Below are 18253 nucleotides of genomic sequence, written 5' to 3' on the forward strand. Positions count from 1 at the left end.
AATCACATTCTGCATGTGTTAGCATCACAGTGCCAAGTCTTTATTTTGATCCTCCTGAGTCTACAGTGTCTGAAGTGCTTATAATCATGATAGCATTGCTTATAAGGTATGTAATATATCTGTTTAAAATGAGAAATAGTACACGAATTACATCACAGGCATTGACTGTGTTCACTGTAATGTGTTATAATGAATTCCCCTCTTTGGTTATTAACACCTTCCCCTTTCATGATTCTTAAATATATTCTGAATTCTGAAAGCTTTCTATAGTTTTCAACAATGTATGTTTCTTTCTGCTGAAATCTACTTTTTTCCTAATTAGCAAGACCAGAATGAGATTCTTAAAGTACAACTTTGTCCAGAGATCTGTGCAGCTGCTCTCCTTTCTCTGTTCAGCTTGTGCAACGTTTACAGCTCAAAACAGCACTATAGCCATTACAGCCCTTAAAAATCAGATTTTAGTCAAATTGTCTGCTCTGTTTAAACTTTGTGAAACATCTCCTGTATTATTTTTTCTCCACTAATGAAAAGATGATTTAATTAAAAGAAGATGGTGCTAATTGACAATGATAATGATTCTTTTAAACTATTAAATATATTCCTCTTAAACTCAAGCATTTATAGGTACAAGTTAATGGCTAGTTTATTAGAACTACTAATTGTCTAGTTTTTTCAGCATCTGTGATGTAACTGATTATGGTCATAAGGACTGGATTGTTTAAAATGAATTCCAGTTATTATACAAGATGAGTTTGTTGTTCTTCAGTAGGCCACGTAATGGGAGCCACCTAGCATTGCTTTCACATTTTTTGGCACTTGTGGTCTAACTTAGTTGTGATGTTCCCTAAGCCGTATCACGAATAGAATTAATTGTGGATGGTTGTGTGTTGTCTTTCAGCATCTAATTAGAACATACTAATTACAAGCTGTTTTTTGAAGCCTAGTTTCCATTGGATTTGTGTTCCATGTTCCCTGAGCCCTTCTATCTGCATTAGAAATCACTTAAGAATCTGAGGTCTTGTTAGAAGAGTGAAAGTTAAGGAGCTTGTAATTGCTGTCAGACTCTGAGCAGAGCATCAGTCATCTGCTTCTCACAAATGGAGACAACAGCAGTATCTTGAGGCTTTTTTTTGGTGGAAAGGTTAACTCTTTGCATGCATGTCATCAGGTTTCAGTAAGGTCTGTGAGCTTGCATTTGACATCTTAAGAGTTTTTTTTGAAGCAGAAGATAGTCTGAAGGTTTTCACATTTGTTAAAGTTCCATTAGCTCTGGTATTGAAGGTTATTTTTATATCTAATGGGTAAAAGTTGGCAGAATCTGAAGTGATGTATGGGTCTGAAAGGCTGGGTGTTAGAAGACATTGCACACCGGAAGAGCTATGCTGAGAAATCAACTGATGCCACCTGTTAACGCACTCTGGAATGTTAATATTTATGATTAGATATGTCAGGCCATAAGTTGCAGTGAGTAGTACCATAGAGCGCAGAATGCCTGTTTGGAATCGGAGAGTCTTGAGTGCAAGTAAATATGAAAACTGAGACCAGAAAATTCATACCAAAGTTCACGTGGGACATGGGAGGGAATCCATGGTGGATGATGAGGTTGAGACTTCAAATGTCCATTTCAGCTTTGTTAAATCAGCTCTGTTGTACCCCAAAATCTCTGCTGGAGTTGCCTTGCTATAACGATTTGCATAGTGATTTGATTAAAAATATGTAAGCATCTGTACTCTGAATCAAATTTGGGCCTAATGCTGAGATTTGCTGAGCAGCATCTGCAAGCTTATCCAAGAAGTCCGATCTAGTATTCTAGGAATTGCATATGCTTCCTTTCTGACAGGATCAGAGCCTTTGGCAGTTATTAAAAAACTCCACAAACGTGCAAGTTATATACACTGATCTTTATGATGAACCAAGTATCCTTCATCACATAATTAGAACATACTCTTACAATTTCCCAGAGTGTAGTTTCTGACGGTTTTTTCTGTGCTCCCTTGCCTTTCTGTCCTCTGATGCCTATCCTAAGCACAAGATAGTTTATTCCTGGAGCTATGCACACACTGTTGGGGCTGATGGGTACATGCATCAGCTGATTCGCTAGCAACTGCTTCTTGAACAGAATGCAAATGACTGAAAATAGTACCTCTGTTTACTTCATAGGGAGCAGTGACTTGAACCTCCTACCTATTCACGGTCTTTTTCACTACAGAAGTTGTAAAACCTTGTTTATTGTTAACGCATTCTCCCCCCCCTGCAGGAGCGGTCTGCAAACTAGGACCATGCGCGGCAATCAGTTAGCTGAGGGGAATTTGCTCGAGCTTGTCTAGACAACAATTAACTTGATGAGGCATGTTTGCAGAGCACAGGGGAGTGGGAGACGGATGGCGCCAAGGAAAGATAACACCTTGTTGTTAATTGATGGCAGTTAACCACCAATCAGGGATTGCCTAGTATGCAAGGCTTAGCTTCAAGAACCAATCTGTTTAAAACGCGCAGCTTCTGAAAGAGTATAAAAACCTCGTGCTTCTGTACAATAAATTGACATGTGCTTGCATCAAGCTGCGTCCCGTCTCTTCATTCGCCGCACCCCCCCATTTTAGATGAGGTTGCTCCGTGTATTCAAAAGGAATTATAACAGGACAGATACAGTGCAACCATGTAAGTTTCACTTTTGGAAAACAAGAAAAAAAAGTTCATATAGCTGCCAAAAGATAGAAACATTGCAAAACCTATGGGATTAAAATGCTTTTACTAGTTTTGTAGATAAGAATTTATGTAAACTATCATTCACTTCAGTTTTGAGTAAGTGAAGTTATAGCTTAGTTTCTGTAATAGCCATTGCACTGATTGTGAGGTTGTTGACTGCTGAAACTTCAATTGACTTAAAATTTGTTTATAGAGTTCTTTACCAGTTATATAAGGTATGATGAACAATTAATAAAATGAATATAAACATCTGGTCCTTAAATGTGTTTCCCTGTTGAGTAATTAACTTCTAGTGGAGCAAAAAAAGTTAGATGATGAAGTTTTGATTAATGCTCTGTGTGTCTGTGCATAATTTAAATTCAGATACCATTTTAATTTGAACTGGTAACTATTGCAGTCATTTGCATGAGGGTGAAAGACCACTGTCTTTTATGTGGCTGCATATGCCTGTGGTTTTTGTTATTGACGGAAAGTCAGGATAGATCAGTCAAACTGCTGACTGAAGAAGAGGGTAAATGTGAAGTTAAATTCAGTATTTAATGAATGGTGACTGAGCTTGTTGTAACATTATAATTGAAACTCAGGGTTTAGGTGGTTTTGTTTGACTGAATATGGAGGAATCCTCTCTGGATAAAATCAAGAAGATCAGCTTTTTGCAAGGACAAAGAAATGCCATCTGAAAGAAATTCTTTCTTGTTTCCTCTCTTGTCATTATTATTTTTATTTAATTTTCTAAGAGTTAAAAGGTTTCTTCTTTGTCATCTTATCAGTTTGATCAGAGAATTTTCAGGGAAAATAACTTCAGAATGATCAGATTTTTGGAAAGACACAATTCACATTGTTTTCTTGTCTTCATAGCCTCATTAATTAGGAACTGCATTTCCCTTTAATTTACACAATAAAACCAGATTGCATTCTTGAACTTTTACTGAATTAAATTTTTCTGCAGACAATGCTCCCTGCTTCCCACTATATATGTGGAAAAACCCCCATTATTTACATGGGGAAAACAATGATTAAGGAATTCTTAAAGAGTTCTGAGGGTGTTCAGTGCTTAGGAACGATTGAGATCTATGTGAAGAGTTCTGTTCGGGACAACAGATTGTAAATTTCCCCAAATACTGACAAAATCCTCCATTAATAGGGGACAATAATTCAATTATGAATAAATTTGACACAGCTAATTGGCTACAATGTCACTGACTTCATAGTTATTTCTGGAAGTACAGAATTTCTCTGTAAATCTTGTGTCAGTATTGGTATTGGATTGCGCCTTGCTGTAAATTCACAGGAGGAAACTGAGTCCTTGTCCTTTCTCCTTGCTAGCCATAGCGATGAGAGTGGTTCTTAGTAACAGCTGTTCTAGCTTCTCAGTCAGTAATTAAAAAGTTGATGGTTATAGGTTTTCATCCAGACACTAAAATACCACAACAATGAGTTGTGAATAGACAGGTGTATACACATGGGTTGAAAGGATACTCTAGTATGCTACTGTTAATGGTGGAGAAATAAAAGTACATGATTTCATATTTGTATGTTAACCATTCTACCCACACGTAGTTTTTCACATTAAAAAGTATTTCCAGAATAAGAGAATTAGGTCTAAAATATTTTCCTTGGTAGGTCACTTTTAAAACAGATTTGGTTAGTCAATTTAGGTGCCTAATAAGACTTGAGGATTTTTCTAAGGCTAGGATATAGAAATATTTTTTCTGAATTACTTTTGTATATAATAACAGTAGACAAAAGAAGACTGAGTCTTAAGAAACGCTTACTTATGCATGGTTCTCTGTTTCAAGTGGAAAAGGAGTTGTTCAAGCTTTTTTTAAGAGTAACTTTGTTCAAGATCAATATAGCATAAGATCCACGAGTATGTAAAATATTTCTGATTTTTAATAATAAATTAACAGCTTGCAAACTATTTTGCTTAATAGGTTTCCATTTAAAGTGTATTATCTTTAAGGTTAAATACAAGTATTTTTTTTTAATGATGTAAAAATAGATGAGAACCATCATGGTAAAATCAATTTCTCTAATATCTTCTAATGTTTTTCCCAGTTTTTCATTTACACAGAGGTTTGTAAATGGACAATCATTGCTCTTTTTACCATCTTCTTTATTTTTTTTTTCCTTTTGGTTACTAAAACCTGTATATTTTACTTCATTTATTTTAATGTCCTAAAATAAATTGGTGAAATAATGCACTTTGAGTAATGACAAGATACCTTTGTATCCCTTGTAAGTTGGCTCAGGTTATCCAGTTAATCAAAAAACTGTTCTGTGAACATCTCTTTATATTCAAGTTTATACTTAAGATTTATGGACACTCTATGAAGACTAAAGCTGTTTTTTCCCTATTAATTATCAAAAAGTCCAGCTTCACTTTAACATATCGTTTAGAAGACAAACGCGTTTTTTCAATAGCTCACCCTTTCAGTTAACTGCATGCTTAAGTTAGTGTTTTTAGAATAATAGGATTTCTGTAATGTGTGAAAACTTTGGCAGGAAGCTTTTAGAATGTTTGTATACTTTAATGAAGAGTATTAATTTCAGGCAGAAGTTGTGAGAATGGTTAGTGTGTCATCAAACCTGCAGAAACTTAAGTTTATCACAGTCTTTCATTATACTTTTAAGGTTGTAATCTACCTCCTCTTGAATTAAATGACAAAACTCATAGGATTTCACCCTGTGTGATCAAAATGTTTCTTGTACTTAAGCAGCAGTTGCTCCTTTCGTGGGTTTGGTTGGTTGTTTTTGTTTTTTTGTGGATTTTTTTTTTGTTTTGTTTTTGTTTGAGGTTTTTTTTTTAAATACCACTGCTGTTAACAGCAGAGGTAGTGTATTTGTATTGAGGTAAGGATTTGGCGTGGTGGCTATCTGAAGGTGAGTTACTAACCTGATGCTGTCTTTTGCAATCTAACAAAAAGTCTTGTCTTCACTTGGGCAGGTGAATTAGTTACCATTTTGTCATCTCAGGCTTGTCTGAGGCTTACTTAGCCATTCTGTTCTGATTTGGAAGATAAGCAAGAGTTCCCTCCATGATGGACTAAATTACCAGTGGGGATTGGAGTTGATGCTGTAGTATATCCAGTCATCTTGTCAGGACCAAACCAGAATTTTTCTGAAAACACTGGTTAGGCTGACTTTGATATTTTGTTTTTCTTGGAAATGGAAGGGCCTGTTTTTTGGTGGGTTTTTTTTTGGTGGTTTTTTTTTTTTGTTTTGTTTTGTTTGTTTGTTTTTTAAATTGTCACAATTTAGGAATACAAGATATGCAGCCACAACTGATAGTCAAATACGGTATTGTGGCAGAAGAACAGTCCTCAGAAGTAAAGTTTCTGATAATAAACGAAGTAAACTTGCTTTGTCCAAGAACCTACTCTCTGCAGAATGTACAGTGAAGCAAGTGGGGACAAAAATCTGTGAGAGGGGAGAAGTATACTTCTGGACTTCTTTAGATGGTCTTTATCTTTTCCAATTTGGTGTTTGAATTCATCTAAAGCTTTTTTCAATATCCCTCAACCATAGATTATGTGGAGATACTCATGCATATCTGCAGTATCTTGTGTCTGTGCAAGCATACAACGTAAATAAAATTGGAGCCTGCTATTCTTAAATGCACATAAATATCCTCTGTCATCCATTACTTTCTGTCCTAATAGGTAGCACCTATGACGTTGCAGGTATGGTAATACCTAATCACACAGTAACCAAGGCTAAAGAAAAAGAGTAATTTTTCTGATTTATCTTAATTTTTTATATTTGTCTGTAGTTAGCATGGTTGGACAACTTCATGATTTTCCTTTTATTTTAATGAATCTTTGAAAAAGCTGTAGAGGGAAAAGGTTGTGCCTTTATTGGTTCTGTCCACAGTAAGAGTGAATTTAACACTGAGAAGCAGTTCTTTTTCACTGTGGTAGTGGTTTGGACGTTGCTGTCTTAATCCAAAATGTCGGTATACACTGGTTTATAAGATTAATACATATAAACTAAGTTATAACCTTACATCAGTGCTGAATTGAAAAATTGTTTTCCAATAGAAAATTTCGAATTTAAATTAAAAATGGAAAAACTGATGGCACCACTGAGCACTTTGATAGAAGGCCCGCACTCTTTGCACTCTTTACACTCTCCACTGTATATGTAGACTTTATGAGGTACTTGCTACTGGTACATACAAGTAACAGAACTGTTTAGAAGTTAATTTCACTGTAACTTGTATGGTACTCCATTTAATAGCGCTTGTAAATCTGTTTCTGTCAAAAGGTGATTCTTATTGTGTTCTAAACTTTTCAGCCTATGGTGACTGAGCTGGAGGTGTAGTCCGAACTGCTGTTTCATTTTCCATTGCCCAGTTGTATTAAGACAGCTAAAAATTACTTTAATGATAATTCTCTCAGTTAAGGAATTACTGAAGTTGCCACAACTTTTTTAATACAAAGCATGAGAAAAGTTCCTGCATGTGCAATCACAAATGCGAGAGGAGGAGGAGGCATATAGGAATGGCCCTAATCTGGAAGATGTTCCGAACAATCTGTTGTATCCAGCAGAAATAACTACTCATTTAATTTGGTGGAGTTCGATCTCTTTAACTAAAATCTTACATATCTCTAAGGATACTATTAGTATGGTAGTTTAAAGAAAGAATACTATTAAAAACCGCGAAGTAATCAAAATCTGTCTATATTTCAATGCGCATTTTAAAGCTTGCAGTGATTTCCTATGGAAAAGAATTATTGAACGTTATCTTCTGCATTTTTTAAGTTTATATGTTGAAACTTTTGTTGGAGAATCAGTTGAATAATCATGAAATAGTAGAGAAACTTGGAGATCCTTGTCTGATCAATGCAGATAAAAAAAATATTTTTGAGTATTTGAAAATGCTTTAGTTCAAAGTACTTTGCCAATATCACATCACCAATGAGGTTGACATTTCAGTGACTTCATTTTAAATGCCCTGCAAAGGGATTGGTCTGCTCTAAAAAGTGGATATAAGCTGGAGCAGTTGGTATGGTGCATCATTTATTTGTTGAAAGTATTTGCCACCTGAGAATAATGAATTCCATGTTATCCATGGATATATAATTGGAAGAATATATGAGTATATTATCCAATACTTGAAGAAGAGATTGAACTGGGTCAGAAGCCTGATTTGTGAGTATGAACACTTTTTTTTTTTTTTTTGCCTGTAAAGCAAGATTGGGCTCTGAGGCCACCGAAGTCTGGAAATACGTCTTTTCCCTTTGACTTTAAAGGGTTTTGGATTAAATCCAGAATGGGATGTCATCTGGACTGTCATCTGCAATGAGACTTTTCAGCTAATGAGAATATGGAGCATCCTATGTAAGTTGCTAATTTGCATACAATTACAGAGAATGAATGTTCTAGATGAAATGTAGCAGCTATATGCAAACAAGTTGCAGAGAATATATTCAGCTATATTCCTTCCATGTGGTAACACATCGATTTCAAAGCTCCAGGGCTCATGGTAGGCTCCAGCGGCCCTGATTTCAGAACTGAAGCAGGATGTTGTCAGAGAAAAAAACTACTGTGGAAGCTTTTCCTTCATTTCAGGCTTGGTGTTTCTGTAGTACCTCGGAATGTTCTGGTGGCCTTAAGGACCCTGGGTGGTCTCTGGTTACCTCGGTTAGGGCATTTTTTCCTATTCACTATTGCAGCAAAGTTGGAAATTGCTCTGTCGCTGCCAAAAAAGCATATTTATTTGCCACTTTAAAAACTTTAGTGTTTTGCTATCTACCTACCTAATTGGTGGGGATATAATAGCATTTGTATTCTTAATATTATACAGTATTACAATAAAATTGCTATTATACAATACTAATTCAGTTAATGGCAATAAACTCTTGTTAATTACTTGAAAAAGCAACTGAAAACCTCACTGCATTTAAAGCAAAATTGAATTTTGCTGCCCTGAAATGTGTGGCCAAGACACAGTTGTGTGTGATGAGATACATATGTGGACTTGAGTAACATGTTAGACTTGCAAGTGGCTCCATATGAAAGCCATAGACTATGAATTCTAGTTTTATTGCATCTAAGGTAATTTAATTTTTAAGTGTAAATTATTAGTGGAATGCGTAACATTTACTTGCATACTGTTTTTCTGCTCCTTATTTTCTCCATTAGCTACTATTTGGTGTATTTCCAAACATTAAGTCAAAAATGGAATCTTGGAGAGATCTGGGAACCAACTGCCTTACTATTATGGATATAGATACATCAGTTCCTACTGTCAAGTAATGGCTAAAACCCCTTGAAAACAAACATCTGGTCTGGGTCTCTAAAACTGTGTTGTTTTATGCTGAAAGCCACATTCAGGCAAATGAGCAAGTTTATAATCTATAATACACTTAATGTATTTCTTAGGTTTTGTATTGGTTGTTATAAATGATATTGTGGAGGGATAACTGGTGCTTTAAAGTTCTCTTTGTTGTGCTTTCCAAATCCATCCCCTTAAGAGACAACATTTGAAATAATTTTGACCAGTTTTCTAAGTGGTGATGGCACTCATATTATAAAGCTATAGCTTAATCTCTCCAGTTCAGAGAGACTTGGTTGATTTGCGTTATGATACTACCAACCGTAAAACCATGTTTTTTGTGACTAGTTGGAACATTTATTTATATAAAAAAAAGCTGCTACCAGCTTACATTTTCTTCAGCTGTAGAGTAAAATTGTTTTCCAGAACATCAAAACATTTTGCAAAACATGATTTTTGGTTTTGAGTTAGTCATACTTGATAGTCACAAAAGCTGTTATAACTAATCCTCTTGTAGGGAAGGAATAAGCTCTTTGTAACAGCTGCAGTTTAATTATAGCTGCTGTGTACCTGTTCCTTTTGGATCCATATTCTGACTTTGCAGATTTTTCGTGTAATGTATTTCAGAGTGACTCTTGGGAATGATCTTGCGGAGCTGCTAAAATTGGATTCTTTCCAGTAGCAGAAATGGAATTTTTTCTAATGAGATTTTCAGAATAATGGAGAGACTGTGTAGGTTCCTCACTAGTTGTAATGTACATACAGGAATATAATGGTAAATAAAATGACAGTGTTTATGAACAGTTTATTCTAGATAGTCCATAAATTACGTCTCATGGTAATGAGTTAACTTTTCTTAGATCCCTGTGGATTTTACAAGATTCATGTATTCTGGAGTCTTTCACCTTTCTTTGCTCTAAATGGAACCTTTAAGATGAAACTCAGTAAAGAATAAACTTGATTCATAAAACAAAATGTTACCTCAAAAAATAAAAGCATGATTGCTTTATACAGACAATCCTATAATGTTTTCAGTAACTCCTTTTTAAAGCATGGATTTTACAGGTAGCTGAAAAGAATGGTTAATAATAGGGCTTCTTTCAATTAAAAACAAATCAACTGTTGCCAATTACTGAGCATTGCTGGATGTTATTGTTCTGTCAAAAAAGCAGACATTGGTATCATTACAAGTATAGAACCAGCTGATGATCATCTGTCTTCCTGTAGTTAGGAGCACCTTTTCACTGTGACCTTTTACCTCTCTCTGCAGTTGAGAACATTCCCCTGGTGATGGAGTTCCTGCAATGCATATGTCAGTTTTCCAATGGTAACAAAAAATGGAAGCATGTTTAGACATGTTGCTGCGTTATGTTGCATACTATCATTTGAGTCAAACCTTATCTTGGATTGCATACACCTATCTTCAAGTCAGCTATACAGTTGAGTATGGCTTGGAGTCTTTAAAAACATTCTTTGAAATTCCTTATAGTGCCACTTTAAATGTAAGTTTAGGAACTTTAAATGAAAGTGTGTTAAGTTTTCTTTTCAGAGTGTTATTAACTAGAGGGATTCTGGATTAATTTAGCAGCCAGGTCTGTTCTTTCAGCCATAAGCCATGCTGTCAGGGAAACTTAATTACACTTTAAGTGGGATGCAAATGAGTTGTGACACTACATCATTTCACATGAAAGGTTCATTACTTACATTAACTGCACAATGCTCTCTCCTAAGCATAGGGCTCATTACAATTTTTCTATTTTTTTAATGTGGCTACATCTGAATATGGCTTTTACTTTTAATACGTCTTTTCTTACTACATGTCCTTTCTTAAAAAGTTTAAGCTTTAAGCTGTTGAGTTATTTAAATGAGTTGAACCTGAGTAGCACAGAAGGTACTAAAATAGAGTCAAGACTTCCTAGGCTTCCAAACCTCTCAGAATTCATTTGTCTTCTTCTGAGTTTTCAGGTGTGCAGAGCTGTTGCATGTACTTTGATATGAGACATCTCCCTTAGTAGGGATGTACATTTCTTGCTTATTTCCCAGAAATATCAGAAGAAAATAGATGACATTGTTCTTAGTGATTTACTGTATTCATTGGGTCATGATAAATAATGATGATTCTTTTACAAAGGAATGAAATGTTTTTATAATTACTCAAAATCAAGGAATTTGATTCAGTGTTGGTCATTCTCAAGTGAGAAAATAAAACGGTACATTTTAAACTCGTAGACCAACTCAGTAGTTGCTTGGTAGGTTTGTTCCATCAAGCAGTTTCGCCTGTGCTGGTGAAATAGATCAAAAAGGGTATTTGTTGGAAGCAGTGCTTAGTTGTCTTTAAGTTTTAATTCACCAAAAGACTTAATTTTCATCTTAGTGCTCCTCTACATAATGTCCTCTTTCTTGCTTTAAAAAGTGGAGGCGTATGGGAGAGAGAATCTTGCTTTTCTGGCACAACAGTGAGTGGCCATTTAAGTCCATTGATTATTTTTTTCTTGCATAAATATCCCATCAATATCGACAGCTATTACAGGGTATCACTCGGGTTTTATTTTCAACTGGTGTAGTGCAACCTATTTATAGCACTTTGAAATAGCATTGAAGTTGTCAATTCCCAGGAAGTCCTGCAAGTATATTTGATAAGGAAATAAAGCTTTGGGCTTACTTGATTATCAGTAAACATATTTTGCTTGCAAGTGTGCACTAAACTATATTCTAGTTAAACTATTGCTGCTTAGATAGGGTCTTGAAGTTAAGACTCTCAGGTACTATCATCATTTCACTGCTAATTTAATAATTGCCAATTACTCTAATAAACCCCATTCCATTTCACTGAATTTAGTGCTCATGAAAAATGCCAGCATAATATCCTTGCAAATATCTAGTAATCCAAGGTCAGTGTTTTACTGCACCTGTCTTTTGTATAAAGAGCAACTTTATTGCCAATTCCCTTGTGTTCCTGGGGAACGTGCTGTAACCCTGGCTGCAGAGGGTGAAACAGTGATTCTATCTCAATGCCTGCTCAGGCTGTTGTTGAGTGCGGAGTATGAATTCATACTTTGGTAGCATCAATTATCCTGCTAAAGTCAGGGGGTCACTATGGAACGGAGTGGGACTGTTCCTTGAAATCAATGGGCCTTCCCTAGGTCTTGGTTTCGTTATGACTTTGGTAAAAACGATACCTGAAAAAGTTCTAATGAAAAGTTTATTAGATCAGCAGGCTACCTCATTCCTAATTTTATGCATCTCTGAAGTGTGTGTATCAATGGCTCATTAACTGCAAACCTGCAATTTTAAGAAGGGTATCCAAGTTCATAAACACTGTTTGGCATGCTGCTGTGGACCTAAGCAACAAAACAACTTGCTTTTCCTTAGGGGCACCTTGGGTATCATCAAGCTGTCTCTGAATTTCATATCTTTGCCTTCTATTAGATTAGAACACAGAAAAGTTGAGATCTCATGAGCTTCCCACTAAGTTTGAAACAATGTATGAGGTAGTTTTGTGAAACTTGTGAGGATGATTGCCCAAAAGTAATCTGCTGCATTGCTTTTAAGTATAAATGCACCTATAACTATTTTCTGGCTGAAAGCTGGTTCATACGTAACTATCGCTGTACCATCAACAAATTTAGATCATGCCCCTTCTTTGAAAATTAATCACGCTGAATATACATTTTGTTTAAAAAATAATAGCACATTTTAGAACATGAAATCAAAACTTTTTGAGCTATTTATTCTAGTTAATTAATTATTCCTTCTCATGTTTTATCTTTAAAGAAAATTATGTGACTTGTCTTATACCTTGAATTTTCTGAAGGCTATGTGAACAAGCTGGCTGTAATTAGATTCTAGAAAGAGTTCACAAAAAACAAAGGCTACATACCTTGTTTAATGAAAAATTCACAAGAACTCAGGTACTTTGCTGGTTCTTCTCTAAGGCAGAGCAGATTCGTTATAACAGAAAGGAGAAGCTTGTGCCATGTTGTTTTTCTGTAGGCGGTATGTTTGTGGATATGCGTATTCCCAGATCCAGAAAGAGAGGGACAGACTTGGAAAACTCCTCGGTTAAACTGAGTGGACAGAGAATAGGGCTTAAGAACTTAGTAACCTGTTCACACAGAACAGTCTTCACGAAAGTCACGTGATGCAGTCATGTGGATTATCAGGCCAAGGTGAACGCTGGTTCAGAAGCTCTGTTGGAATGTTCCACAGGTTTTAGTCTGGGTCTGTAAGAAGAAATAGAGATCTCTAGGTGCAGTCAGGTAATGCTCAGGAGTTGGAACACTAGCTAACTCTGGAAATGCAGAAAAACGGAGTTTATATGGAATCATTGAGCAAAGCCAAGCAAGAAATGGGATTTTTAGTTTATGGAGAGCTTGTTTCCCGGAGTTGCATGACGTTTTGGTATTTTTGGTGGACTGGAGATTTGAAAGCTTCACTTTTCTTTATAGGTTTATTTGCTTTTCAGAAATGTTTGAAAGCTTACTTAAGTAAAATGAAACTTCAGTTTCCTTTAACAGCATCCCTCAATAACTGAAGTATTCTAAAATACCAAAATTTGCCTTTAAAAATTCTTCTGACGTTACCTTTTTTAAGGTATATAATGCAGTGAAAAGGGAATTGTGCTTTATTTATTTAAATATAAGGTTACTTAACTTTTCGGTGTAACCTGGCATTCTCTAAAAATCCCCAGTGTTTCCCCCCTCATACATCTCCAGCTTTAATACTTTTTTGAATGAGATACCTGCAAGAGGTAGTGGGCAGATACTCTGCCCTAGAGCTCAAGAGGGAGTTTTGACTCTGAAAGCAGGATATTGTTTACTGTGTGTTCCCGTTTCTGGGAGCAACCTGACTTTGATGGCTCGCGCACAGGAGGCTGGACTGCAAAAGGATGTCGTCAAATGTTCGTTACTTTCCCCTGAAGTAAGAGGGAAGGAAACAGAAAAGACTTAGAAGACAGGGGCATAAGGGGTAACAGTGATGGTAATGGGGCTTTGGTGGACATTTTTTTTTTTTCCTTCTTTTTTTTTTTTTTTTTCTCCAGACACTGCACCATTTACCTACACGAGAGTTTTTTCCAGACTGAGAATAGCCTGAGCTCAGAGTTGACAAAAGGAGAGCATGCTGCCTGTTAGGGAAGTCGAATAAAGTCCCTACAAATGATCTTACAGAGTGAGAAGTATTGTGATCGAACAGGTACAGGCAAATCTGAACATAAACCAGGACATGTATATTAAATGCAATGAAAGAGACACTGCATTAATCCAGCAATTATGTTTAGGATTACCCTTTTTAATAGTTGGCATTGAGCAGCATTACTTAGACATGTCTTTTCTGAAGAGGCAACTGTGCTAATAGTCATGCAAGTAGTACCAAAGAAGGAGGTTCTTAAATACTACAGAAGTGACTTTGGTAACTTTGCACTTCAGGTTACTACTGGAAGCTTGAGGATATTGTCTATAAGTACTGTTAAAACAGTAAATTTTGAATTTTAATATTTCTACTCAGAGTCAGTAGTAGCTGATTTCCTGAGAGGCTGGTGCTCAGGCCATTTATATTCCATTCGTGACTACCTCGATGTGAATATGAAGCACAAATACTTAGATCTTTTGTATATATTCTAAATAGCTTTTGAGGGAAAACAATTTACATTAATTTGCATTTTCAAATTTTTTTCTCTTGTTAATATTTGAAACTTCTAATGAAAGCAGTTCAGTTCTTGAATTCTGCCTTGTAATAAATTTCTTTTTTATTACGTATCAGATCATTTAATTTTAGTTAAGGTAGAAAAGATGTCTGCAGTATCTGTGAGAACAGAATGATTCTAGGCAGGGCAGCTTGTGCAGTGCATTAATCATATTTAATATTTACATTGCAGATTTAAAACATTTGCCCCTTCACTAGTTATTTCTGTGCAAGTCTTTAGACTTTCTGGAATATTATGGGAGAATTGCTGATAACTTTTGTAAAATGCAGCCTCGTTAGTCCTTTCAAAAATGAGTGGGCAATAGGTTGGAATGATCTTGGATCTCTAAAGCTGGTTACTTGTACTCATCTAGCTAGCAACCTAGAGGCCATCTGAAATGCTTTGGCGTAAAATATGCTAAGGTGCGTGGTAGCAAAACAAATTATTGATAGAGAAGTATTCCCGTCTCATTTGATTGTGTCTAATCTTGGAGAGAGGATGAGACAAGTAAAACATCTGCTAAGAAAAACAAATTTCAGGACTGAGGTCAGCCTTCAAGCATTGTAATAAAGTAGCTGTAAACATATTCCTAAGGAAGCAGGTATTGGGGAAAAAAATGGACTACTCTAATGTATGTTTAACAATTAAGATTCTCTGGCACTGCTGTTCAGACATAGAATTGCACAGAGAGTTAGACATTCAGTACAGTTGTGGCAAGTGTAATACCTAAAACAGTTTTGAGGAATAAAAAGTATACCAATAAATCACTTGTCAGTGTAGATAATGGAATACTGCATCATTTTCTATCAGCTAAAGTAAAGGTTATACACAATTGTTTACTCAAACAGTACAATCTTACTGGAATATTCAGCATTGACTTCCATGGTTGCTAAGGGCCAGAATGCCTGGGAGTAAGTGGGTAAGTGATCTTCAGTGCAGTCTTCTGCATGATTATTTTTCTCTGCTGCCCTTTTCCTGCTGTCTGTTCTGTCTGTTGCTTCTGCTTGAATGAGGTGAGTTGGGAGAAATGGGGAATGGACAGCACCTATATTTTAGCCTTTGCTGTGCCGGCCTATCTAACTCATATTGGGGAGGGTGGGCATGGGGAGGGGGTGGGAATTTGGAGTAACTAACCTATTACTGATCAGGGTCTTGAGATAAAAGGTAGCAAGGAAATAATTATACTTACTTCAAAGATCCTGCTTTCTGCTCCTCCTGAGGCACAGCACTTATGAACTGCCCGATTTATTATTTACAATGTGCTTTTGTAATTGAAATATTTTACCTTTTTCTGGCAGTTGTTATAATTTCTGAAAAAGATACCATGGTATTTAGTAGCAATAGTGATAGCGACATTTGAAAGACAATGATTATTGAAGTAAGGAAAAAAAAGTTTCCGTGAAAAAATAGTGTTGACTGTAAATATAATTCAAAGTGTTCTGAATAAAGAAAACGTGGTAAACAAATAGCTTGTTCTGCTTTGAATAGTAAGATGTTAGAACTTCCAAATATTTACATTTGAATAGAAGCGCTAGGGTGCTTCAATGTCTTTACAACTAATGGTCTGTAACCAAACCCAATACTTATAAAGTAGCCTTTATAAGTATTATTTTTCTGCCATGAAATTGTACAGAAGGTAGGGAACGTTATAGATTAAAAGTAAATTGCAGGAGACAGTTGAGACTAGGCATTTTCACCATTATATTGAATGGTATTTTATGCTAAATTAGTTTAAATGGGACTGTCTTGAGACTCTCATCTCAATAAGATTTAGCCCAAAATAGGAGTTGCACTATGCCCACAGTGATCTCTAATTTAATTTTTTCCTTTGTGGCTTGTCTTGATGAGGCTTTTTTCCCATGTTCTTGGATGTAATGAATTTTCTGCCTATGTTGAAAGAATGTAGAGAATCTAACCCCTTTGCTGGTGGGTGAAATTATAAATTACACCTGCTTGGGGTTTTTTGTAGTTGTTGTAATCTCATGAAGTCTATTTATAAAGCAAGGCTATGGGAGCATTAAATCCTCCTTTTAGCATGAATACTGTTCCCACTCAACCTCATGTGATGAAGAGGCTTAATTCTGTCTGGTTTAAAGGTGTCAGAAATTGTGATTCATTCTCCACACTGCAGACTTGAACTCTTTCTCCTGTCTATATCAGCTGTCACAACAAGCAGTGTAAACTATAAAAAGAAGTTTGCTTTTTTTGTATTTAAAAATTGAGATGGTGCTTAGCAAAAAAAAAAAAGTCATTGATGATTCTGCATGGTAAGTGGGGTGTAAAAACTCTGTTAGGGACATGTATGCCTGAAAGCTTGTTACCCTTTAATCAAGATGGCAAAAGCAGCTTGATATACTTACAGTATTTAATTTTCTCTTGCTCTTCAAGTTATGGACACTCATCTCATGGCGTGTTCTCTCTGAGTAGTTCATTGCATCTGTGTTGTGAGGCCTCTGCTAATGTCATCCCCCTCCTGGATGTGCAAATGAAAGCATAAGAAAGCATTTAAATCAATGAAGCTAACAAATAAACAGCATGCAGCTGATGCTTGACCTGTCAGTTAGAAAATACAGTGTGTAGGTCATATTGATGGCTTCTGGTGAAGAACCATACTGAATATTGACAGCAGAAGTCTGTATGTGATGAACATCTAGCTGGGATTATGTTTACATAGAACTATGCCAAGTTAACAATAGCGAGAAAAAACCTGTAACAGTAATGTGTTCTAGAAACATGTTTTAAAACTTAATTTCAGACAGGCTATATGAGCCTTTCATTTCTGTTCTATATAAGAAAGAAGTTGATGGCAGTAACAGAAAATTACCTCTTCTCAGGAATTCTCAGTTTATTTACAATTTTCATTTTAATTTCTAGCTTTCCTTGGGTTACAGACATTTTTAATGCATATTGTAGGATTTACAGAGCATTTAAAAAGCAAAAAAAAAGAAAACCAAAAAAAAAGAGGAAAACAATCAAAAATATCCTTATTACTGCTTGAGTGATTGAATTTCTTTTAGCAGATACTTATACCCTTGTCCAAATAGTAACCACGAATACACCGTGTTGATGAGGTGCTGATATGCTGTGAATTACCACAGATTTCTCTTTTGAACAAATTTATGTTATATTTTAGTTCTTAAGGATGGGTAACGCCAAAAAGAGGGTCTGTGTCAAAGGGATTTTCAGGAAATTATCATCTTAGTCCAAAGTCCCAGAGTAGTTGACTGTTCCAGTCCAGACTAATGTGGATGAATATTCCATTCAGCTAAGTCCTTACTCTGAGTGCAATGCTTTTATTTTGGTATAATTTCTTTAGTAGTTCTGAAATATTGACATATTGACTCTTTTTTTCTGGATTTCAGGCTGCATTTTATGAGGTTACATACAAAAATTCCACTGACATGTTTGTCTTTTCTCTCAAATTACTCCCTTCAACTATAAAGAAATATTACATTTACTGTGTACAAATTAATAGCTACTTCAGGTTCTGTTGAGATTGGAAATCAAGTGAATTCCATCTAAAATAGAGGAAAAGTAATTGAGCCTGTTGAATTCCAAAAGGTAAGTATAGTTCAGCATTATTG

General features: G+C 35.7%; 1 long non-coding RNA gene across 1 annotated transcript; it reads right to left on the bottom strand.

Moving 5' to 3' along the window:
• Positions 1-765: 765 nt before the first annotated feature.
• LOC121098569 lies at positions 766-16161 on the bottom strand. Its single transcript, XR_005831297.1, has 2 exons — positions 2588-16161; positions 766-2251 (listed from the first exon to the last, which is right to left on the bottom strand). It is a non-coding gene; the product is annotated as an uncharacterized LOC121098569 (long non-coding RNA).
• Positions 16162-18253: the final 2092 nt, after the last annotated feature.

The sequence above is a fragment of the Falco naumanni genome, chromosome 1, assembly GCF_017639655.2.
Source record: "Falco naumanni isolate bFalNau1 chromosome 1, bFalNau1.pat, whole genome shotgun sequence".
In the NCBI taxonomy this organism is placed as follows: domain Eukaryota; kingdom Metazoa; phylum Chordata; class Aves; order Falconiformes; family Falconidae; genus Falco; species Falco naumanni.